The 24,634-nt window shown below is 39.4% G+C and overlaps 1 long non-coding RNA gene across 1 annotated transcript in view; it reads left to right on the forward strand.

Annotated features, from left to right (window-relative positions):
* LOC148128177 (uncharacterized) overlaps positions 1–24,634 on the forward strand; it is a 52,818-nt gene that overhangs the window by 10,614 nt on the left and 17,570 nt on the right. Inside the window, exons 2-4 of the long non-coding RNA XR_015740960.1 lie at positions 13,439–13,487; positions 16,539–16,661; positions 18,722–18,867. This is a non-coding gene — a long non-coding RNA (uncharacterized LOC148128177). The remainder of the gene's footprint in view (positions 1–13,438; positions 13,488–16,538; positions 16,662–18,721; positions 18,868–24,634) is intronic.

The raw sequence follows: 24,634 nt of genomic DNA on the forward strand, positions 1-24,634 counted from the left end.
ATAGGATGTGGGGAGGAGAGTGTTAGTCCATCCAGAATTGCAATATCAGTGGCTCTACCAAGATCTTAATATACTACTATTTGCTACCTGAAATTATTTTGTATTAGAGATACCAGAGATTGAATCTGGGTACCTCTGCACAAAGATTGCCTTACCTTTAAAAATAAAATAAATTATGTAGTGGACTATTTATTTTTATTACCACTCTCTTTTCTATCATCATTTATTATTTGCTAATCAGTTGATTCCTTTCCTGCCCATTTTTTCTGTCTCCAGCATGAAAGCTAAAGAGGAATTATGAGAAGTTTTGTACCAAGACAGTTGGAGAAATGAGCCATATTACTCAGCTTACTCAGCTTCAAAGACAGTTTGATTTTACTGGAATTGTGTTAGGTTGATTGGATTCCTGTTTCAAGTCTTGGCTCCCTACAGATGGACATGAGACTATAACGAACAACATGGATTTTTTTTTCCCTCTAGAGATAATCAGACACTAAGATAAAACATGTAGTCAAACTGGATGGAAGAACATCAATTTTTACATGGTTAATCGTCATCCTAGCTCCATCCAGCCTCATTAGCAGAGGAATGTAACTCTGTTCTGCAGGAGCAAATGTCTCAGCTAATGGAAGCAGGAATAAATGGCTAGTACTCCATGCATCAATGCACATTGATAAGCTTACAGGCATGTGTAGAAACACATATATCCCTGCACTTTAATATGTTTAGCCTTGGTTCCAATCGTTTTAGAAAATGTCATTGCAGAGAGTTTTCTCTCTCACATACTCACTATAGAAAAGTGCCTCTCTCGCCCACCCTGCAATTGTCAAACATTGAACTAGAGGAAGTGGGATACCTCAGTGGTCACCAACCAGTGGGTCGGGGACCATGGGTGGTCTGCGAGAAAATTTTGGTGGTCCACAGAGAAATGTCACCCCCAAAACAGCCCCCCTAAAAGGAATTAATTCAGGCTGCACGGGAACACAAGGCTCCACTGCCCACATGGCCTGTGGGAATACAAGGCTTGTGTCCCTTACATTGTGAACAACACGAGGTAGTGAGGAGGGGGGAAAGGGCAGAAGGGGGGAACTTGCCCCACTCACCCCACATGCCTTGCCTGGCCACTGGGCTGCTTCTTTCCGCTCCTTTCTTGTTCTGCTTTTGGCTGCATGCAAGGAAAACAACAAAAGTCTTTCTTTTTCTCCCCCAAACTCCTCCAGAAATGAGTCTTTGGGACCCTGCAAGGCATCCTGCTCCAAGAGGCTGCACAGGCACGACAAGTCTCACAAAGACTCATTTCTGGCGGAGTTTGGGGGAGAGAAAGAAAGACTTCTGCTGCTTCTGCTACTTTCCTTGCATGAAGCCAAAAGTCTCTCTCTCTCTCCCCCTGAGAACAGAGCTGGAGATGGTATCCTGCAAACCCAAATAAAGAAGGATCGATCAGTAGGAAAACAGGGTGGGGAATTTTCCTGCAAACTTTTTTGGGGATTTTCCCAGGGTCTCTGGTCCGCAGGATTTAAAATTATAAGTTTGGTAGTCCCTGAAGTCCAAAAGATTGGTGACCTCTGTTATAGAGTGATCCATCTACCCCTGTATGCACTGCAGCCTGTTTGTTTCAAAGGGCTTGCAGTATCTTTTAGTTTATTAATCTACTGACCTTGTATAGATGCTTGTATAGCATTGATATATTTCAGACAGGAATTGTGAGGTAACTGTCTTCCAATATTGGCCAAACAGACTTCATTATTTTACACTTTAATGTATATATTTGCCATTTAATAGAGGACCTGATAAATCTAAAGTTCCTGGTGGTTTCCAAGTAGATCTGCAGGCAGATCTGGATTCTTCATGGTCTCCTACTATTCCAATTCAGAACTTACCTATGGAAATCACATAACATATAATAACTTTTCTGCTGCTGTAATATTTTTTGCATGTATGCATGTTTGGGGACAGAGAAGCTGGAGCCTGTGGCACAGCCCCACTGGCAAAAGATGCCAATGGATTCAAAAACATGATTGCTTTCAAAAAATGATTTCTTTGTTAGCTTTGCATGGCTTAAAAAATCATTGTGGAAATATCAACATCTCACAGAAAGATGAATTGAACTTTGGAGGTTTGCAATGGAAAAGAAATTTAAACCATTGTCCTCCAATGCAATGGTTCCAGTGAGTACAATTCACTGGAAAACTGGCATGCAAAAAAGTCCATGGGTAAACATGGGCTGTCCAAGAGTATTATTTCTTCATTCTACATTATAATTCTGAAATTTGTAATTTTGATAACCAGAATAATACCTTTGTTAATTTCCCCCCACAGTTAACGATGCTTTGAAAACTACTTTAAAAAAAAGGCAGATAAAGTGTTCAGTCTTGCTTTTAGTATTGTTTAAAGTACTAAAAAAAATAATGCCTGGAAATAACAAAAAAAATGCCTACTTAAAAAAAAGGCAGATAAAGTGTTCAGTCTTGCTTTTAGTAGTGTTTAAAGTACTAAAAAAAAATAATGCCTGGAAATAACAAAAAAAAAATGCCTACTGCAATACCATAATTCATGAGGCAAAAAATCACAATCCACTTATACTTAACTGCTTGAAATAACAACTGCCCCCTGAAAGGAAAGTTTCATGGCAGCTTTCCTTCATGGAAATAGCAAAAGCTACAACTGGAGACAAATTGATGAAGTGCTGTGATTGTGGCATATGGGTTTTAATGGCCTAGCATGGTTGCTCTTCTGCTGGCATGAACCAGCCCACCGAATGAGTAAAAGAGGAAAAATAACTCAGTTCTGGTTTTGAAGGGCAGCTGGGTTGTCATGGGACCTAATGAGCTGACCTGGCTGCTAGCCAGGGCTGATATGATGAGATGTCGGTGGGATGTCAAGACTGCAGTCCCTTTGCTCCAGACTGCTATGTAGGTGTTGGGGACTAGCGTCTTGAGAGGACATCCACCTCCTCAGTTGCTGAGGGACATGTTTATCTAAAAATTAGAGAGAAAGAAGGAAAAGGAGGAGGGGAAGGGAAGGAGAAGACAAGGGGGAAAAAAAGGAAAGTCTGTGCACAAAGCAAACAGGATAGCTGGAGAAAAAGGGTGGAGAGAGAAGTTAAATATCTGGCACAGTTGTCAGTCCCTGAGCAGGTCCTGGGGCGACTTTTCTGGAAGAAAGGAAATGAAGGCCCAGAGGAAGGAGAACTCCACCCAAGACCCAAGACCAGAAAAGAGGACTCAACTGGCTGCAGGCAGCAACTTCACCCAAGACCAAGAGGAGGAGGGGATCAGCTGTTGATGAAAAAGGCCTGGTCGCTGGGCCAAATATCCTGAGAAAGCTTCTTCCCCCAATGGAGAAGCAGTCGGTGTTGAGCTGATCCAGGGGAAAGTCAAGCCATGCTGAGCACACTACAGTAAATTCCAGCCCATTAGTTTCTTTTTATTCTCCTTTTTTTATCAAACAGGGGAGAGAAACTGAGAGGAAGGGAGAGGAAGCAGGAGAAATAGAGGAGGATAGACTCTGGGATGGAGACTTAAGAGGAAACCTAACACTGGATGAACATTGGGATTGTGTTGTAAATCCTTTTTGTAAATAGCCTGACTGTGAATAGTAAAAAACAAACAAACATAAAAGCCTCCATTGTCATAGTTTTCTGTGTCAATACTCTTGCAAAAGCACATTAAACTGCAGTTCAAAAGAAGAATCCCATCATACTGTGACAGTGACATACTAATATGACCTGCCCTGTTTTACCAGCAGGAAGATAAAGGTGAAATAACAATACATTACTATAATGCATTGTACTTGGAAGATGGCTCAGAATATACCATCTACAATATATTTGCTATATGACTAACTGTGACCAATTATTGGAAGCAGCTTATATGGATTGCTGAGGCGTTTTTTTCAGCATAACTAAACAAATTATTATTATTTTCAAGGTGTTTAGAGCATATAACTTAGGAACAGGACAAAGCAATTGCCTCCAATCAACCTTATTCAACCTATTCTTATCCAGATATTGCCCTTCCTAACCATGATACTCTGGCTGAGAAATTTTGCCTGGTGTAATATATGGAGGAAACATACTTAGGTTGATTTAGGATTATATATCCAATGTGCTCAAAACATCTATGCAGAACCTTTTGTGGGTATTGTTTTAAATGGGATAAAGAACAATAGGAGAAAAACTTTTACAGTCAAAGTGTTGTGGTTGTAGATTGGTTTCCTCTGGAGGAAAATGCCTTCTAAAGAAACTGAGTTTCCATTTCTTCAGCTGATGTTTTCTAACTATAGATTTGTTTCCTCAAAGTAACTTCCTTTTTGTTTTCCTGAGAAAATTGAAGTTCTTTTGTTGAAAGTTAAAACCCACCCCTCTCCTAGAGAAATGAAATATTTTAGGACATATTAAAAAGGCAGAATATTTCCCCTAAAAGAGAAGTAGAAACTCAGAGAGGCAGAAACTCAGCCCGTCTACCTTTGCTAATGGGTCATTAAAGCCTGGGCCAGACTATTCTACATAACAAAGTTCTACATTCTTCAGGCAGACCCATAATAGGAATCCCAAAGCCCTTTCATTGCATCATCATCCAGCAAGGCTCAACCAAGCCTGGAACTCAGGAGAGTTGCCCCTGCATGGCCCCATGGGAGTCTGACAACCAATCAGAATACAAGCTCAAATTCAAATCCCAACAGAGGACAAAAAACCCAGGGACTCTCAGCATCTCTTCCCTTTTCACTCAGGACCTCCAAGGCATGTAATACTGTCTACTATTAAACCATCTTTCCAAACAGCCTCCATGTTTCCAGTGTCTTTTTTCCCCACTTGGAAATGAACCCAGAAGAATATTTCTTCCAACACTTTCATTTTCACCGGCTTCCTCCATCTGAGGTTTTTTTCCTCCCATTTCACAAATGTTTGCTTTATTGTATTGTACTGCTTAAATTTTCTTGAATAGTATTGGCAGTTTATTTTTTCAAAAGGTGAGGTAGAGTAAATAAATCCAGGGCTGAACCTGCCTTTGGGTATACAAGCAAGAGAAATTTCAATAGCAAATTATAGTGGAACAAAATATCATACATTCTCTGAAGCAGTTTTCTTTGGTTTATTATTAAATTGTATTTGGCTTTTTTTAAAAAAAAAATCCAATAAAAACTAATTATTCATCATCTTTACTGCTCTGATGTTTCTCTTCTTAGTCAATCTCTGGAATCTAGTTTTGTGCTGCTTTCTTTCTGGGCTTATATACACTGATATCTATCAAAACTGCAGCCATTCATTAAGACCAAATCTGACTTCAGCCTTGATATCTAAAATGGGGATGGAAGTGTGAGAAATTTGTTTGATAACAAGGCCCTTTGATTTTCAGTCAAAGCCTTGATTTGATGCAGTTTCAGCTCCAAAATGGCAGACTTTAAAAAAGAACTTTCAGCATGATAGCAAAAATGAGTCATAAAAGAAAAAAAAAGTGAGGTCACCTACCTTCCAGAGGAGGCTCTCACTATTACCATGCTTTATTATCGGTTTTCAAATGGCTCCTTTTTTATTGCCTTTCCCATAAAACTATCTATGCCTCCTGTCTGCATTGAACAATTATTTTGTCTCCATTACCCATTGGCAAAGATCCACCAACTTCCTTTTATGTAAATTTTTCCCTGTTTCTATCTTCAATTAATAAACCTGGGAAACAATAGATGGTGTCTCTTTTATAGCTTTCCTCATAACAATATCTGTGACTTGCATCTGCTTTAACTACCCTGTTGCCATTATCAAATGGCATTGATCCACCAAGATGCTTTTACTTGATCCTTCCATACTATCCCATGCTGTCTGCAAACCTGAGAACCTATAGCTCTATACTTCCAAAAGAGCAAAAAATGAAGTACAATGGACCCTCCGCATAAACTTTTACAATATTGTTTTGGCCTTGAAAGGACATTGATTTCATGAATGAGTAGCAATATTTTATTCATCATCACAAGGCAAATGAAAAATAGTTTCAAGAAGCGGGCAGTCCCTCAGATAGAGGAAATGAAAGTTTAAACAAACTCCTCATGTACTGTATCAAATTAATTGTTGGTGCAAACCCTTTCTCTACCTGAAAAATATGAAATTCTGGTGAAACAATAATGACCTGTATTCCTCTGGGGTTTCTGACATGGCATTTATATCCATTTTCGTTCCCTGCCTCATCACAAAAGAAAAGAGAAAATACATTTATATGGTGCAAACTCAAACTCTATTTCCTTTATATATAAACTCTTAAAGAACATCATCTATCGTGGTTGCTAAGCAAATAAAATGAGAGGCAGAGATTTGAAATAATGGGGGAAGACATATTCATGTGGAATCTTAACCTCTGTAAGGAAACCTTATCCTCCAAATAGAGTAGGAACCCAAAAGTTGTAAAGACCAACACAAGGAACAAACCACTTCATAAATATTGTAGGCATTGATTCCCCACTCTCTTGAGACAGAAGACTTCATGCTGTCTTCCAGCAATAAGAAACATGGGAATGAAATACCATGGTGTTTCTTCACAAGTGGAGAATCAAATAAATCCCGATACTCTGTGTGTATAACATGAAGCATGCTTATATTTGTTGGGTATGGAAAACTAGATCTCTAAACTAGAGTCCTCACGAATGTTTTAGTTTTCCACGTTTAGATAGATTTATTATAGATTTCTTTGGAGAATAATGGTCATTCCACCAGTAAGAAACATACTGGCAAGTTAGAGATGTTAAACATGACAAGATTATTTTATGAGCAGTTTACCTGATTGATGAGATGCTGTTTAGCTACATATCAATTGCTTCTGCACTTTAATCTTGGAAACTAATCAATTCAGATTTGTCACTAAAGCTCCAGTTTTGTCTTCCACAAGAAATAGGATTAAAATGAACATTAACACAGCGACAGGCAGAAATTAATTTAGTTTTAAAAGAGAGGATACAGATATGAGTAGCATTTGCCTATGTGTGTGTGTGTGCGTGTGTGTGCACGTGCATGTATATGCAGTGAAGCAGAAATGGTTTGCTTAAATATTGCATTATATATTTTAATGATTAATTGTATCCCTTTCAAACCCGGAGCTAACTTGTTCAAAGTAGTGTTTGATGCTTCAATAGCTCTCCTTGTCTGTCTAACTCTTGTTTCTTTTTTCTTACACAACATGCATAGACACAGATTATGACTGGAATAAAAACACAGTACCTGAATAAATAAGAGCAATTGTCATGTGCAATAAGTTTGTGAAATTGGTTAAAAGCTTTTTCTTTTCCTTTTTATGTGTCCTTAGTTTTAGACCAGAGCTGGACTGGTGATGAAAGAAAGAGAGAATGCTATTTTCTTTTGGAGTAAGAAAAATTGTGCAGAGTTCAGAAAAAGAGTAACCTGTACCAATATTATTGCATCTCTCTCTCCATATTTTTCTATCCTTATAACCATTCTTGCATGATCTTTCTCATTCATTGCAGTGGCTTCTTTATGATCTTTGATATAATTACCAGGGATGATAAAGAATATTGATTGAATTATCAAAACTGTTCCTGAACATGGAATGAAACAGGATCAGAGGTGGTATTCAGCAGGTTCTGACCAGTTCTGGAGAACTGGTAGTGGAAATTTTGAGTAGTTTGGAGAACCGGCAAATACCATCTCTGACTGGAGATTTTACAGTATCCTTACCCTTTCACACCCACCAAGCCACACCCACAGAACCAGTAGTAAAAAAATCGGAATCCCACCACTGAACAGTATGTTTCTTTAAAGTGTTCTAACCAATAAACAAAATCTCTGCAGGTAGAAAACTAGATGTCAAGAAGAAATGTTTTATTCTAGTCATTTCCTTGATATGCTAGTTGCTATTCAGGATTTTCTCCATTCAGAGCATGTGTTTCTCTATCTGCATTTGGCAGTACAGGTAGTCCTCAACTTACAACAGTTCATTTAGTGGCCATTCAAAGTTACAACGGCCCTGACAAAAGTGACTTATCACTGTTTTTTCACATGTGCAACCTTTGCAGAATCCCCAGGGTCATATGATCTAAATTCAGACGCTTTGCAAGCGATTCATATTTATGATGGTTGAGGTATCCTGGGGGTGCGGTTTGCAACCTTCTGACAAGCAAATTAAGTGGGGAGGCCAGGTTCACTTAACAACCATGTTATTAATTTAACAACTGCAGTGATTCACTTAACAATTGAGGCAAGAAAGGAGGCAAAATTCACTTAACAAATGTCTCAATAAAAATTTTGGGCTCGGTTGTGGTTGTAAGTCGAGGACTACCTGTATAAGCTGACTTTAATATTTAAATATATTATACTATACTTGTGATTGAGAGCTAATTTGGTCTAGTGGTTAAGGCATCAGTCTAGTAACTGGGAGGCCATGGATTCTAGTCCCGCGTTAGGCACAAAGCTAACTGGATGTTCTGACCTAACCTGGTTCCCAGAGAGCCAACACCAGACAAAGGCATCATCCCCCACCTTTTAAGGTTTCATCTACGAATTCTGTTTCTTCACAGATAAAAGGCTGCTTCCAACTAATTAGCTCTGACAAGAAAGAGCCTTGCCAAGTTGTTTTTCAAGGCTGCAAAAAACCCACAGATAAGAAATAGTTTACAAGAGTTTTCAAATATTAACTATAATATCCACGAGGCTAAGTTTCAGAGTGTCTTTGCCTTCTGCAAAGAATGCTTCTTCAAACCTGGCTTTTATCCTCTTGAGGGAGGGGCCATTATCTTGCGGCCTTACTCCCGAGTCGCCCATGCGAGCAATCCTGCATGCATGCGTACTTGGCACAGGCTCCTCGGGAACCTCCTCATCACTGCTACCAGCCCCCACAATCTCTGAAGGCAGCAATCCACTCCCTAATGGTCCTGACCCCTCATCTGAGTCCTCGCTCTCCTCCACCGTATGCACCTGCTGCCGGCTAACCACAACACTGGGTGACAGTGGGCCAGCCTCTTCCTCTCAGCCCAAGGAGGAGGAGGAGAAAACCATTTCTGAAATGTCGTGCTGCAGGAACCTATCTAGGCAGTCTCTGGGAATCAGATACAATTGAATGGTAGCAAAAAAAAAAAAAATCTTTGTGATCATTGTCTAATTATCTTTGCTTCTTGAGCATTCTATAAGAAGCTAAGCCAGGTATTCCAAGTGTCTTTGTTTCTGGAGATTGGTGCAGTCCCACAGTGTGAAGTTCCAAAAAGTGAACCACAATTGAAAAGGCCTAGGATCACCACAGTGGGAAAGATATTTGGGTCATAAAATACTTGAAAAGCTCACCCAGGCTTATGGCCTCGAGGTTTTCTTTGTTTTACTTTCTAGTTTTAACATTGAGAAGAGAAGCATCAAGAGAAGACCTCAAATAGTTAACATTTTGACAGCTATTGCAATAGCATTTCAATGGTTTACTTTGCTGGGCAAAGTAAATCATTGCTCCCATTCTCACTTCTGCCCACTGCCATGTAACTTAGCAAAATATACAGAGAGGTGATGACCAGGACAAACCTGGTACTCTCTTGTAGCTCCAAGGTCAGAAATAGCAATAGCAATAGCACTTAGACTTATATACCGCTTTATAGTGCTTTACAGCCCTCTCTAAGTGGTTTACAGAGTCAGCCTGTTGCCCCCAACAATTTGGGTCCTCATTTTATCCACCTCAGAAGGATGGAAGACTGAGTCATCCTTGAGCCTGGTTGGATTTGAACTCACAAATTGTAGACAGCTGGCTGCAGGAGAAGTAGCTTGCAGTACTGCACTCTAACCACTGCGCCACAGAGGCTCCTTGTGCTGGGCAAAGAATCCTCCCACAAACATCATTTCCTGGAAAAATGCCTAGAGGAGGCAAAAGGAATTCAGGGAACCAACATTATTTAAATTAAGTACTAACTGTGCATGGTAGAATCCAAAGAGAAAGATTTGCTGAATCTGAATCTTGCCTATGTAGCTAGTAGCTCAGGTACAGAGCAACTCATCAGATGCATTAGCAGATGTCAATCAAAGAAGTTGGCAATTTCTGATGTAAGACACTGAACCAAAATACTAAAGTCTGTTATGATATGGAAACTTCATGGTGACAACTTGGCATAATTCTTTTCAATTTCCTTTTTAATTCCAGTTGGTTTTACTTATCACTTAGCAAGGAAAGATGTTTCTTAGAGAAGCAATGAAGCCACTGTTGAAAGACACTATAGACATAGATTCACCAACCTGAACAGGAAGAGAGTACCCTATTCTCATTCTTTGGGACCCAGTGGCTGAAAGAGTCTCTATATTTCTCAACTTCTGAAATCTGGCAAATGCCTCATTTCTTTCACCTCACTTCCTTAGGTTCAAACTTAGACAATGAAAAAACATTTTAAACACCTCTTTGTGGGAACATTGAGTTCTAGTTAATATATGTCAAGCAAAAAAGACCAGGTCCACACATAAAAGTCAGCTAACTAATGTTAGGACCTGCTTGGGGGTAGATAATGGCCAATTGAATCATGGAGCAGGAGTGGGGTTGGACTTAGTCTGCTTGTAGCTATGTAGGAATTCTGGGCAGATTCCTGTTTTAATTCCACCCCTACCTTCTGCCGCTCCTTCTCCTATATCATTTTTCTGAGGTGATTTTGCCTATGAAGTCTTTATTATTCCTGTTTGGTACAAAGAAGGTTCAGCATTTGCCCACAGAAAAATATACATAAATCATCCCAAAGAGAAAAAATGTTTTGTTCATATATGAGAACTAAATACCTATTTTTTCCTGGCCTTCTTGTGGTAGAAGTGCAAGCAACATCAGGTAGATGTCTCCTAATAGAGCCCTTCCCAAATATGCCCTTTAAAGAATTTTTAAATTTCCATATCTCACATCCTCCTTCAGCTCTCTACCTCTTCCATATACTTTGGCAGACCTCCTACCTGATTCCTATGCTTTTAGTATTCATAAAAGTCAACTTCAATCTAAAGAAAACATGTGGCTGCTGCTGAAAGCATTTACATTGTAAATCACTTTTAATAATCTTTCTCTAGTTAATCTTGTGACACATTCTAATCCTTTTATCAACAGAATGAGAAGGAGGGAGAGAGAAAAAAAACTGGAGACTTCAATTGCTTTCTAGTTTAGAATCTAAAGGGAGATTATAGAAATGTTGTCAATGCCACCTGTTTCTTTATTCCTCTAAACTGAGAAGACCATGTGTGCAAAAATGTTATCAGAGAAAAGGAGCCAATTCGGAAAAAAAAACTTAATGGGGAAAAAGCTAAGTGCAAAAAGTATTAATATGGAAATAAGAGTATATGTGACTGCTGCAGAGGGAAGATCTTTACATGAATGCATTAGCATATATTAACTGTTTCCAACCCAGAGCTCTCTAAATGTATTAGACTTCTAACTGGTAACATTTCCAGAGACTTGTAGGAAATAAAGTCCAACATATCTGGACAACACCAAATTCATTAGATATGAACCCAGAGATATGAAAGTCAATTGTTGGTGAGTTAAGGAAGAAGGATATTACAAATTATATCTAACTTTGCCAAGTCTGACTCTTGTGAACTTGCTTGACCCTTTTCAGTTTAATGTCCTTCAATAGTATTGAATAATAGCTTGCTTCATCCACCATCAATACTATACCAGATAATTGGGGTGACCGTGACAGAAGTTGTAGGTCTAAGGGGGCACATTATAGATGGTGTATAATGTGGTAGAACAACTACTTTTTTAGAAAATAACTTTGAGATATAGCAAGCTCCAATCTCTCAACCTAAAATTTTACGCTGTAGAGAACATGTTTTCAGTTACATACAAATACCATGTTGCCAATATGCAAATAGTGTTCCACTCCCAACAACTAAGCATTAAATAAGAAAAAAAGCTGAAAGATGTCATGTTAAAAAAAGAAGAGAATTGGGTTCTGTGATCAAAAAGTCTTCTTCATCATAACTCTAGCAATCAGACCACCATTAGGAATCTCAGTCAGAGTGACCCTTGTGATTTCATCACCCCTGCTTTCCTCAGTCATGGTGTATCAGAAAAGTAGATAAATATTGGCAACATCTTTCCCTTAAGGATGATATTTAAGGTAAATCTGCCACTGATTCGTAAATTATTCATCTTATTCTGTCTCCTATCAATTGAGAATAGTATAAGTGTTGTATAAATATGTAGCTGAAAACGTGTTTTCTACAATATAAAATTTCAGGGTGGGAGATTGGGGCTTTCTATATGACTCAAGTTATTTTCTAAGAAAATACTGTCCTTCCCCATTATACATAATCTAGTAAAAACTTTCCTAATCTACACCCTCAGACCTACAACTCCTATTATCCCAATTATTTGGTATAATGTTGACAGTGGATGAAGGAAGTCATTTTTTGACACTTTTGGAAGATATGGTCAATGTCTGGAACTTACTACCTGATTCTGTTGTCATCTAGTCAAACCCCCACACCTTCTCCCTCAAACTAACCTCTATTGACCTCACCCTATCCCTAAGAGGTCTATAAGGGGCATGCATAAGTGTACAATCGTGCCTACCATCCCTGTCCTATTGTCCCCAATTATTAGTTCCTATTTCTTATATTTAAACATATGTTTATTTTTATTTATATTATATTGTAAGCATTTGACAAAATAAATAAATAAAAATAAATAAATAAATTATACACACCAATCAAGGCCTTCATTCCAGTTCATACTGTTCCTCTTGTCAAAGTGACCTCCAATGGAAAGGATGATTTTATCCTGAACAGAAAACATGATCGCTGCCTGGTAGATGCATTTAGAAACAGAATAGAGAAACAGGCAAGACAACATCTGTGTTGGGCAATCAAAGCCACACAAAGACTGCTCTCTGAGATACAGATAGGAATTAGCCTGAAGCATTTCTTCTCTCATTCAGTGCTTCTCCCTGTAGGAAATGACATTTTCTGAAAGGAATGTCCTTTCAGAAAACCTATTGGCTTTCAAGTGTCACTGCACCGAGTTTCCTGTAACTGCAGCCCAGCAAAACCCAGATTAGCTCCTCATTTTTGTAAAGAGGAACATGTGAGTTTGGGTTTCTTTAAGATAGATCAGCATGTGCTTATGTAAAATCAACTACAGGAAAGCTGGGTGCTCCAAATATTGTGTAAAAGTGCATTGGGATGGTCCGGTGACTTGAATCCTGAGTTCTAGCCTTAGTTCTGTAGAGCTAAAAGAGGAATAATTCAAAGGAACCCACCTTCTGTAGCTGTACATTGAATTCAACTTTCAAAAAATAGTTAAAAGCTATAGATGTACTGTACATTCACAGAATCTTATCACTTCAAAATAATTGAGGCTTGCTTTTGAATAAACAGGGATAGGCTTTCACTGCAAACCCCTTTTCTTCTCTTTAAATTTATAATAATTATGAAAAAGCACTACACGCACATACATAGGGAGCTATGCATTGTAATGTTTCTTCTTTCCTTTTACAGAGCTTTTTGGGAGGCAGGAGGAATGATACACAAGAGATGGAGATCTGAGGTGATGAGATAAATGATTTTTTTTTAATCTGTCGCTTCTCATGATGGCAACAATATAAGAGTGCTTATTGTTGCCTGCTACTGGAGATGCTCAGAGGCACTTGCTATGTATATTTATCTTACAGAGGTTAAAAAAAACCCCTACTTTTAGTTGATTGTGATTTACATACATTTATATAGCATAGGAGTTTTAATTATTACTTTGTCATCTGGGTTAACAAGTGGCCCTGTGATGTAAAGTTCATAAAAAGAATAAAAAATGTGTTCTAATATAGGAGTGACCAATATTTTTCAGACTAGAGGTTATATCTTTGCTGCAAAGCCATGGGAAGCTTGAGCAGTGATACTGTGATATCAACACAATAGGCAAGGCCAGTGGTGAGATTCATTTTTTACTATCAGTTCTGCGGGCATGGTTTGGTGGCTGTAGCATGGCTTGGTGGAGGTGGCAGGGGAAGGATACTGTAAAATCTCTATTCCCTCTCCATTCCTGGGGGGAAAGTTACCATCAGTTCTCTGAACTACTCAAAATTTCAGCTACTGGTTCTCCAGAACTGGTCAGAACCTGCTGAATACTACCTCTGGGCAAGGCTCTCTCTTTCTCTCTCTCTCTCTTTTTTAAGGGAATATGGCATATTTGGGGAGATTAGACTTTTTATCCCATCATACGTACAGCAAAGATTTCACTGATTTGTTCAGATTATTGGTTTTAAGGAGTGCAGTGGATATTGGTAAAAAATAAGCAAGGATGCAAAAAGTCAAATGTCCCAGCAATTGTTTTGAAGATTCTAATACTGGGAGGAGTCAAACAATCTCCTTCTTTTTGGTGGGGGGGAGGGGAGAGATTGGTGAATATTTTCAAGGGTAAAATAAGTCTGTTAAGCCTTGTAACACCAATTCTACTTTAAAAAAAAAAAAACTTCCACCCGAATCTGAGACTCCTTTAGATTCTGATTCCACTCACTCGCAATTCATGGAGTATCCCTCAAGCCAGGAGAAGCTGCAGTATGTGCCATTATGTGCATTCAAATCCTCAAATCCTCCTCAAGAAAAAAGGTTCCAAAACTTCCCAGTCTGCTCACTATTCAAGTGACTCTAAGAAGTATAAATGTCTTGGGGGTGGCACATAACTGGAGACTTGCCCAACCCAGCTTGAAGAAAAGAAGAAGAACCTCCCACAAAGGACCTAATAATGGAATTATAGCTGCTTGATTATTAAGAAAAACAACAACTTTAGTCTGAAGACGATTAGTTTTGTAAGAACAATATTTGAGGCATCAGTGTTCTTGCTTATAAAGGCCACATTTTGCAGGCTGTGTATCCCCTTCCACTATTTTAATTCCCATCATCTCATCAAGTATTAGAGTATGTAAACAGGCTACTAACATGTTGTTATATTTGTCATTAATAATAAGCAATTAGATGCTCATTTTTAATCTCTTGGATGCTGGAGAGGAGAAATCACTTAAACATTTGTAAAACACCCTTTGGAGAATTATACAGATAACATCTCTAAGAGGCAAATGAAATTCATAGAGCATCATACAGTAAAAATGTCCCTCCCTTTCAATAGTCTCTAGAGATTAGGGTTGTCAGATCCAGGAGACAAAAATCCAGATAACTATATGGAAGTTTTCTGTTTCTCATCCCTGCACCTAGAGGCTGTTTGCATCTATGGATGTTTGCATCCCAATTTTGACAAATATATTAGAAATATCATTTCTAGTAATTGTAGTCAACCAAGAAAACAAAAATCGCACCTTTACCTGTTTGACCAGCAGGCAGTCCCCATTATTTCTCATGTGATTATATTGGTAGTTTTGTCAAAAACTGGCAAAATTCTTGCCACTATCCATGGTATTGCTTCCAGTTTGGTAAATATAGATTAAGACAACGTATAAATAATGAACAGCTCTCTGCATTGAGAGAAATCAACTTCCGCAAATTCAGAACTAACCTGATCAAAGGTCAGTGTGAAAAGTGTCCTCACAATTATTATTATATTAGCCTAAGAGACCCAAATTGCATAAAAAAATACAGGGAAGTTTGAAATTCACTGTTTAGCATATTGTATGAATCTAGCCATGGATTGCAGTGTGTGAACCGAGACAATATGATAGAGAAAGAAGGACAAGAAAGTATTTTGTCTGTCTGTCTTATTGTCCTTCTTATATTCTAATTCAAAATGGATATCCTTGGATAAATCAATTTCATTCCATTGTATAGATGTAATCAAAATCTAGCCCTAAAATATACCAATTCTCCATTCTGCTGAATTACAGAATTATTCCATTGTCACATGCATAGTGTTTCCTAGTAGAAGACCTTCTGCATTCACTCGCTAAATCCCAGGAACAATAAGGGTTAGAAAGTGAAATTTCCACCTCAGGATGACAATGGTGATTACGTACCATCCAGTTTTTGTTAACTCTTAATGACCACATAGACAGACTTCCCTGATACCATTAGATCTTGGAGATCTGCCATAATTTTATCTCAGCAACAGCCCCATGGAATGGTTATTGAAGAAAATTATTGTGAAACACACACACACACACACACTGATGATCTATTCCTAGCCTGATCCTTTAGTTCTTCCAATGGTGCACTCATCACTACTGTGAGTCTATTCAGGTTTCCCAACATTAGAGCCTTCTCCAGAAAGCTGAGTCTTTCTATAATGTTCCCAATGTAGTATAGTTCAAGACTGGTCATTTCTGCCTTGAGTGAGAACTCTAGGTTGATTTGTTTGACTCATGACTCATTTGTTTTATGTTTTTCCACCTCAAACCTTTCTCTTTTAGCATTATTTCTGAGGGGCAAAAAACTTTGATTTGACTTTGACCTGTTCCAAGAATGCACAAGGAAAGAGTAGAATTACACAGGCAATTCTAAAGTCTATCCTTAGCTTTGTTCTAAAGTCTGACTGGAGTTTATTGAATGGTAATTTCCTGCTCAGTTTCTTTTCCCTATCTCAGTCTCTAGGTATCCAAATAAGCTAGAGTTCCTCTTCTAATCTTTTCTTGAGCTATTTCTTATCCTTTTCCATTAGCTTCCCTACTGTTGGAAATGGAAGCTGGAGGCTGATTGGAAAGAAAGGTCCCCTTTATTGATGAAGCAGACCCACCAACCACATGTGATTCAGGGACAACTGACAAAATGAAGTTTAGAATGGGTGAGTTTTTATACCTTCTGGATTCCTATGGGGGTTATGTAGGGGTCATGGCTGACCATAGGCAAAAGGGGAAATGCAAATCCTAAGTGTTTGTCTGAGCTTATTTTGTTTGTTGCTTATCTGAGTTTCTGTCTTGACCCAGTCTTTCTGTATGGATTACCAAATCTGCATGTCTAAAAGCTGGCCTCCTCAGTTTCTGCTTGCAGCAGGGAAACTGGGGCTTCTACTTTCCTTAAGGTTTTTTATTTCTCCTTTAGGGAAAATACTTTATTCTGCCTTTTTAATATTTGCCAAAATATTTCATTCTTTGGGGTGGGGGGGCTTTGGAGGTTATCTGAATTTCATAGTATCATTTCTGGTGGGAACAATTGAGTGCATGGGTAGAACCCCAAGAAAGCTAAAATGCTCGGATTGTATTCTGCACCTAAAACTAATTTCATTATTTTCCTATGTTTTTATATTACTATTGCATACCTAAAGGCCAAGCGCTACATAAAGACATCATGTAGCAAATAACATCTGTTATCCCAGATTGTGATGTTTTAAAGCTATATATTTCTTAAGCCAATAAGAAGGAAAAAAGAACGAGAGCACCACAACGCAGCACAAATGATCATCTGTGTATTATGTTTAAAAATTCTTAACTTGTAGCCATTTTCAGCTACAAACTGTTTACCCTATGTTCTCTTCTGTTCCAACCAGAATTGGAGCTGTAAAGTTTAGATTATTCATTTGCCAAAGAAAGTAACTCAGCTATTTAAGCTCAGCATTTATCTGTAATGCTTTCCCATAAAAAAAAAAGCAAGTATCTAGCCCATATGGATGTTGAGTACTTTTCTAACATTTTCTGCAAATAGTTAAATGATTTAAATATAAATTCTACATGTATACAATCCAATAAATATGGTAAAAAAAATATGGATGGCGATGGAACAGAATGTCCGGCATTAATACTTATTTACATTAAACTGTCTTCCAACTCTTTCCTGCTACCTTTAGATCTCGGACATCTCCCATAAATTTATCTAACAAAAAGCCCATGGAATGGTTATTGAAAGAAATTATTCTGGGACACACACACATACAAACGCAGTTTTTTGCAACTGAACATTATGGAGGAGTCTTGCCATTGGACTTCTTCCCCAAGACTATGAGGACAATTGGAATATGTTACAAAATGTCTGTTATAGCCTTTCTAAACCTTGTACCCTTTATATGTCCCTCGTTCAGTTCTCAGAGCCATCATGTTCAATGTTCTAGGACAGATGTATTTATAGAGGTTGAAAGTTGACCAAATGAAAAACAAGAAGGTAGGTTGAAAGAGATTCTCCCTGTTTGAGAGACATGGGTGATTAAAAAATATGAAAGAAAGAAAGAAAGAAAGAAAGAAAGAAAGAAAGGAAGGAAGGAAGGAAGGAAGGAAGGAAGGAAGGAAGGAAGGAAGGAAGGAAGGAAGGAAGGAAATTCCTAGAAAAAAGATACTTGATATTTCCTTATCTCTCTGATTAGAAACAATTTTTAAAATCCTAAGTAAAATAAGGATTTCAGTGTAAATTACGCAAAATAAAACAATGTATACAAAGCTGCTTAATCTGTACATTTAAATGTGCTGGTTTTAGTTTATCTTTATAGATTGGCTGATTTCTTTTAACACAGAGCGGCCAAACCAAAAGTCAAAATGAAAAATAGAGAGGCAGTTGTGATTTCATTTTAAGCATAAAATCGGGACAACTGGTAATTACATTGGGATAAAACACTCAGGGCAATAATCACATGAACGCAATCTTCTTCTTGCTGGATGTGTAGGCCATGCCTTTCCCCAGGCAGTTTTGTTTAGTTGCATTTTCTCTTTTCTTAGTGGCCCCCAAACACCACACTGAATTCCAATTCTTAATGCACCTTTTATGGAAATTTGAGAAGCAGCAATGCACAATAACATCATCCCAGAGACCTTTGCTGAACACCATTGATTGCCACCAATCCATGGCTAATGAACCTTGTAAGCCAATGCTTCATGTGTCATCTTGCATTTCATTACAGTATGTCACTTGTTTCCCCAGGTTATAAGCAATTTCAGAAAGAATCTGCCAATCCCCACCCGGATTCCAGGACCCAAACTCAGCTGGAAAAGAAACATGACTACAAAACAAACCTGACAGAACATCAGCACTTGTTCTGGGAAAGAGGCCTGATCATTCCTCTCGGAGTTAAGTGCACTATTCTTTTCTTCATTCTTGTGCACTATGTTCTCATTTCCCTCAATAATCATCCACTTTTGTGTTTTAAAAAGACAGCTGCTGCTATTTTAAGGATGCACTCAATTTTGTCACATTTGTCACAGAGGCACGGCATGAAGTATTTCAATTGTTTTGTTGCATACTCAGCTAGTCTAACTCTAATTTTTGATAGGCAAAAAAAAAAAAAAGGAGGGGAGGGGGAAAGAAAGTATTTCATTTTAAAATCACTCCTTTTATGGTGTTCAGAAAGCAAAACCTTTACCGGATTGCATTGCTACTCTATTCCTGTACAGTTTGCCATGCTGATGAATAAGAATCAATTGCTTAAATACCGAGTCTATTAAAAACTTGCTCAGAAAGAACGCTGTTGGCAAGCTGTATAAAGAACATTTTAAGTAGATGTCATTTCTATCCAGTGATCATACTTCTATCTATTACCCGGTATTTCTTTTAGGAGGCTGGTGGGCCTGGTAGCTATAGAAAGAAATCTACTACGTATGAAATGCTACAGAAAAGATGCTGTAATATCACAGTTCAGACAGCAAAATGTCTTCGGCACAGAGGTAGGGCTTCATCCTTCCATGCTGTGCATGTAGAAAGGGTTCAGTGCAAGGCTTTAAATCTTAAAGGCCCTAGATTCAGTTAGTAAGGTTATCAAGTAAGTTGAAGGGCCAGGCATTTCTAATCCTGGAAAGTTGCTGCCAATATGAAAACATTGATGTAAATGGATTGAGGTTTTCATTCTACAGGTAGCAAGACCCTATTTAAAACCAGCCCAGAATAAACCTTTTAATATAGTTACACCTGTCAAGCAAGTGCTGAGTATTAATAATACTTTTTTACCTACTGAAGCTCAAGGAGTTTGAAAGAGCTGTGTTTGTTAGACATCTTTGCAATTGATTCATAAAAGTTTCTCTTCTTTGGCCTGCTTGTCTCCCTTCAAGTCTATCCCTTGCCCCTCACTGAACAGTCCCAGAAATGTTAAAACCAGAGAAAAATGTTAAATCCCACCAAATTGCAGTTCCTTGAGGAGAAAAGACAAACATCCAAGAGCCAAGACGTTTGGGATCAACCATCTTGGATGGCAATTTTGGTTACATCTGCCTGATGTCAATTCTAAGTATGGTTGGGTTGTAACTCGGACAGCAGTTGTTTAACATCACAATAACTCTATAGGAACCACAGATCCATAACACACCCATGCTGTAAGCCAGTGGTGGCTAACCTTTTTGGGCTCCTGTGCCAAAAATTGTGCATGCGCTTGCATGCTCGCGCTTGCGTGCCAGCACCCAGAAGGCAATGTGCGGCCCCCCACATCCCCTAAGCATGTGCACACAATCTCCCCCTCCCGCTCACCCCTCTTAGCTGCACTGCGCCTCACAGCTGATTTTCGGCCGGTTTGAGGCCTTTTCGGCCTCCCAAAGGCTTGAGGAAGGCTTCTGCAGGCTTCTACAAGCTTTGTAGGCTGAAATCTAGCCCCATTTTGTCACTTCCTGTTTTTCCAAAAATACCGGAAGTGATGAAACGAGGCTAGATTTTGGCCCACAAAGCTTGTAGAAGCCTGCAGAAGCCTTCCTCAAGCCTTTGGGAGGCTGAAAAAGGCCTCAAACTAGCCGAAAATCAGCTGTGAGGCGTGCACATGCACAGTGAGGTAAGTTTGCCTGCAGCCCGCGTGCCGGCACAAATGGCTCTGCATGCCACCACGGTTCGCCATCACGGCTGTAAGCTGTAAAATATTCCAACTTAGGTTGTTATGACTGCCTCTACTGGAATGAAGCATTTTATTGCTGCTTAAGGGGACTAAATCCAATCCCCCTCCCTGCCCCTGAGCTCAAAGTCCTAGTTTGCAATCCCTAACTCAGGCTGTGCTTTAAGACCTAATACATTAATAGAGGCTGACCATTCAAGTTCTCAAAGGTTCTCAAACAGGGAGAATCTCTTTCAACCTACCTTCTTGCTTTCAGCCTTCAACCTCTATAAATATATATTTTCCCTAGATCATTGAACATGCTGGCTCTGAGAACTGTACAGGAGACACATAAAGGTTACAAGATTTATAATAGACTTTTTGTATTATATTTCAATTGTCTTCATAGTCTTAGGGAAAAGGTCCAATAGCAAGACTCCTCTCAACTCATAAAACATTTCTCTGGACTTTTAGAGTTGCCAACAGAAAGGGAGCAGGGAGTAGTGTAGCAGCTTGCAAAACCAAAACTGCATTCCATAAATGTTTTTATAGATAGTTTCCAGGTGACTGAAGTTTCTGCTGCGCAAAATTCTAACTAGAGAGTATGATTGATGACTCTTGGCTATGGATGTGTCCCATTGGAGAACTTGAATCATGATACACCCAGAGAGTGAGGGAAAACCAGGGTCATGGGTGACAATGAATTATGTGTCTCAGTGTCGGCTACACCCAGGCAGCACCAGCATTTCTACTCCTAATAAATCTCCTTTAAGCTTTGAAAATCCAGCTAGAGACTACCAGGTAACTACTGGAGCCCTGACAACTCCTCCATAATGCTCAGTTGCAAAAAACTGTGTGTGTGTGTGTGTGTGTGTGTGTGTCAGAATAATTTCCGTCAATAACCATTCCACGGGCTTTTTGTTGGGATAAAATTATGTAGACATAACCTGCAGTGGCATGTCTGAGGCTATGGGCTAACAACTGCTCAAAAACTTGTTTCAAATGCAGTGATACAAAATTTGTTTGCAATCACAATCGTGCAAACTTCAAGCTGTACCGGCAGGGCATTTGCTTTTAGTGTCAGAAGTAGAAGAGTCTGGGCTGGGCTGATTTCAGGCACTGAGAGCATAATTACCCTGTACATGCAGTGCTAGCAGAGACAATTTTAGTTACTGAGGGGAAAGTAACTTAGGAATCTAATGAATAAGCAAGGAACCAGTTGTGTTGCATTGGGAAACCTGGGTGTTTTAGACAAATGAATGGGGGAAAGATGCTTATGCCCCAGAGCCAAAGTGGGAGGGTGCTCAGTTCCATGACATTTTATCTCTCTTAACAATGAAGGCACCAGTAGATAACCCACAAGGAGCAAGCTCAAGACGTCTGTTTCCCAGGCTTCCCAGACAAATGCTGTGCAATTGTGTTCCCACATGAATGCCATTCTATTGAGGGTGCCCAGAAAGGAAGCACAGATATTACCACCAATATTGGCTAGGTCTATCACTAAGCCATGCGTTAAGTAAGGTATAGTTGGTTGTAAAAGCAATAGTTTTGGAAATCACAATAGCTGGTTTCCCACAAAAACGTAGCCCAGGTCAAGCAAATCACATTATGTTGCATGTTGTGAGGCTCATGAGGTCCATATCTGTCAAAAATATTTCCAGTTAGGGGGATGTTGCAGTGTTAGCAGTGATAGCATGATGGCAATGTTCCAATATCTGAGGGGCTATCCAGGGGTGGGATTCAAATTTTTTAACAACTGGTTCTGTGGGTGTGGCTTAATTAGTGGGCGTGGCTTGGTGGTCATGGTATTGTCTGGGTGTGGCCAACTCAATATCACTCCCATCAAGGCAATCATCTCCTCACCTGGCCTCTCATGACTGTGCAGATGCTACAACAGTCGTAAGTGTGAAAAATGGTCATAAGTCACTTTTTCAGTGCCATTGTAATTTTGAATGGTCACTCCACACAAGCAAAGTACCAGCAAAGGAGGGGGAAAAAACTCCAGAGAAATTCCTGAGACAGGAAGTCTAGTCCTACCAAGAATGTAATAAGGGTTAACGGAGAGGCAGTTTTTGTAAGCAACACCAGAATGTTTCCTTCCTGCCTTACTTACAGGATTAGGCCAGTAATTTCTTCTAACAACCAGTTCTCTGAACTGCTTAGAATGTCAACAACCAGTTCTAGCAAATAGGTGCAAACTGGTAGAATCCCACCCCTGGGGCAGGGAAGAGGGGTTCAACCTATTTTCCAAAACTCCAGAAGTAAAGCAATGGTTGGAAACTAATCAAGGAGAGAAGCAACCTAGAACTATAAATTTTCTAACAGTGAGAACCATAAACCAGTGGAACAGATTGCTTTTAGAAAATTGGGGTGTTCCATGACTAGAGGCTTTTAAGAAGAGACAGCCATTTGTCTGAAATGGTATAGGCAGTAGTGGGATTCAAATTGTTTTACCACCACCAGTTTGGTGGGTGTGACTTGGTGGGCGTGATTTGCGTGCGCGCACGTGTCTTGTGCACATGCATGGCAAATGCGTGCTTCGTGCTTGTGCAGAGGCTTTCCTACTGACCTTCTGCACTCCTGCACTCTCCCTGTGTCTTCAACAGCTGACACACGGCAATCAACTGTGCCATGCAAAGCAGCTGAGGTTGAAAAGCAGGAAATAAAGGTCGGTATGGAGCCAGAGCAGGCGGGTGGGCCCAGCAGCTGATCGTCAGAGTGAACCGATGTGCTCCCAGATGATCTTCGGAGCTACCATTTCAGCCAAACCAGTAGAATCCCACCCCTGGGTATAGGGTCTCCTGCTTGAGCAGAGGGTTGAACTAGAAAAGGGGTCTCCAACATTGGCAACTTTAAAACTTGTGGACTTTGCTGGCTGAGGAATTCTGGGAGTTGAGGTCCACAAGTCTTAAAGTTGCCAAGGTTGGAGACCCCTGGAGTAGAAGACCTCCAAGGCTTCTTCCAACTCTGTTATTCTGTTCTGTTATTCAGTGGTTTTCAGAGAATAGGAGTGGACAGGACAAGGCATAAGATGAAAGAGAGGGGATCTCAAGGCAGGTGCAGTCTTCCTGCCACAGCTGTCAGCACCTGGCTAGTTTTCACTCACTAACCCCATCATTGTTGCATGGTTGCACTTCAGAATTAAGGTCAAGGTTGTTGTTGCTTTTTACCATTTCTACATCTGTTTTTTTTTTAAAGAAAACTGGGAAGGGTTATTAGATTGTCCATTCTTATAAGAATGGATTAGCCCTCATACATTTCTGTTTGAGGATATGTGCATCACATGTGCACATAAAAAAATGTCTGGAAGCTCCATTACTCTATCTTGACTTTTTGACTCATACCCCGCAGACATCCCCAGGTATGTCTGTGCGTAGCTTTTAAATGTACAAATATTTCTGGGTTATTTATGACATACATTGTTTTTATATGCTTTTTTAAAAAATATGTCCCCGTTCTCTTTAGGAGCCTGTCTCATGCCACTCAGAAGTGTGTCTAGTCTAGCCCCTGACTTACCCAAAATTGCCCTGTCCCAAATCCCCATATCATCAGAGTGGAGCTGCAGTCTGTTCATAATAAGACTAATCTTGTCAAGAGAACCGTTGGAGATGCTTTAGCACAGAACAATGAGGTGGTTGTGCTTAATATCCCCTCAGTGTATTTATCACCATTCTTATTCTGAGAGACAAAGAGTCTGCAGGCCTCTCTGTATGCAAGCACTACAACCCACAAATCAGCGGTAGCAGCCCTCTTTGTTATGCCTCTCTCCTTTGAGTTAATTTCTTAGAGAGGCAGCTTGATAAGAACCTGACCTGCAATAACCAAGTCGCTTAATAAAGATTTGCTTTGATGCACACATTGTTCAAGGTTTCTATTAACAAGGACGGGGAAAGTTCCCCTCCGCTAGATGTAATCACTAGCGTACTCAGGCACAATGAGCAGTGTGTGTCTCATCCCAGGCAGCCCCCACTCTTATCGGCAGAGTTTTGGACAGAACTGAACCACCCACACACATATTTGCCTAAGTCAGAATCTCATTAATATTAATG

The sequence above is a fragment of the Pseudonaja textilis genome, chromosome 1 (assembly GCF_049901715.1).
Source record: "Pseudonaja textilis isolate UNSWEBS1 chromosome 1, rPseTex1.2, whole genome shotgun sequence".
In the NCBI taxonomy this organism is placed as follows: Eukaryota; Metazoa; Chordata; class Lepidosauria; order Squamata; family Elapidae; genus Pseudonaja; species Pseudonaja textilis.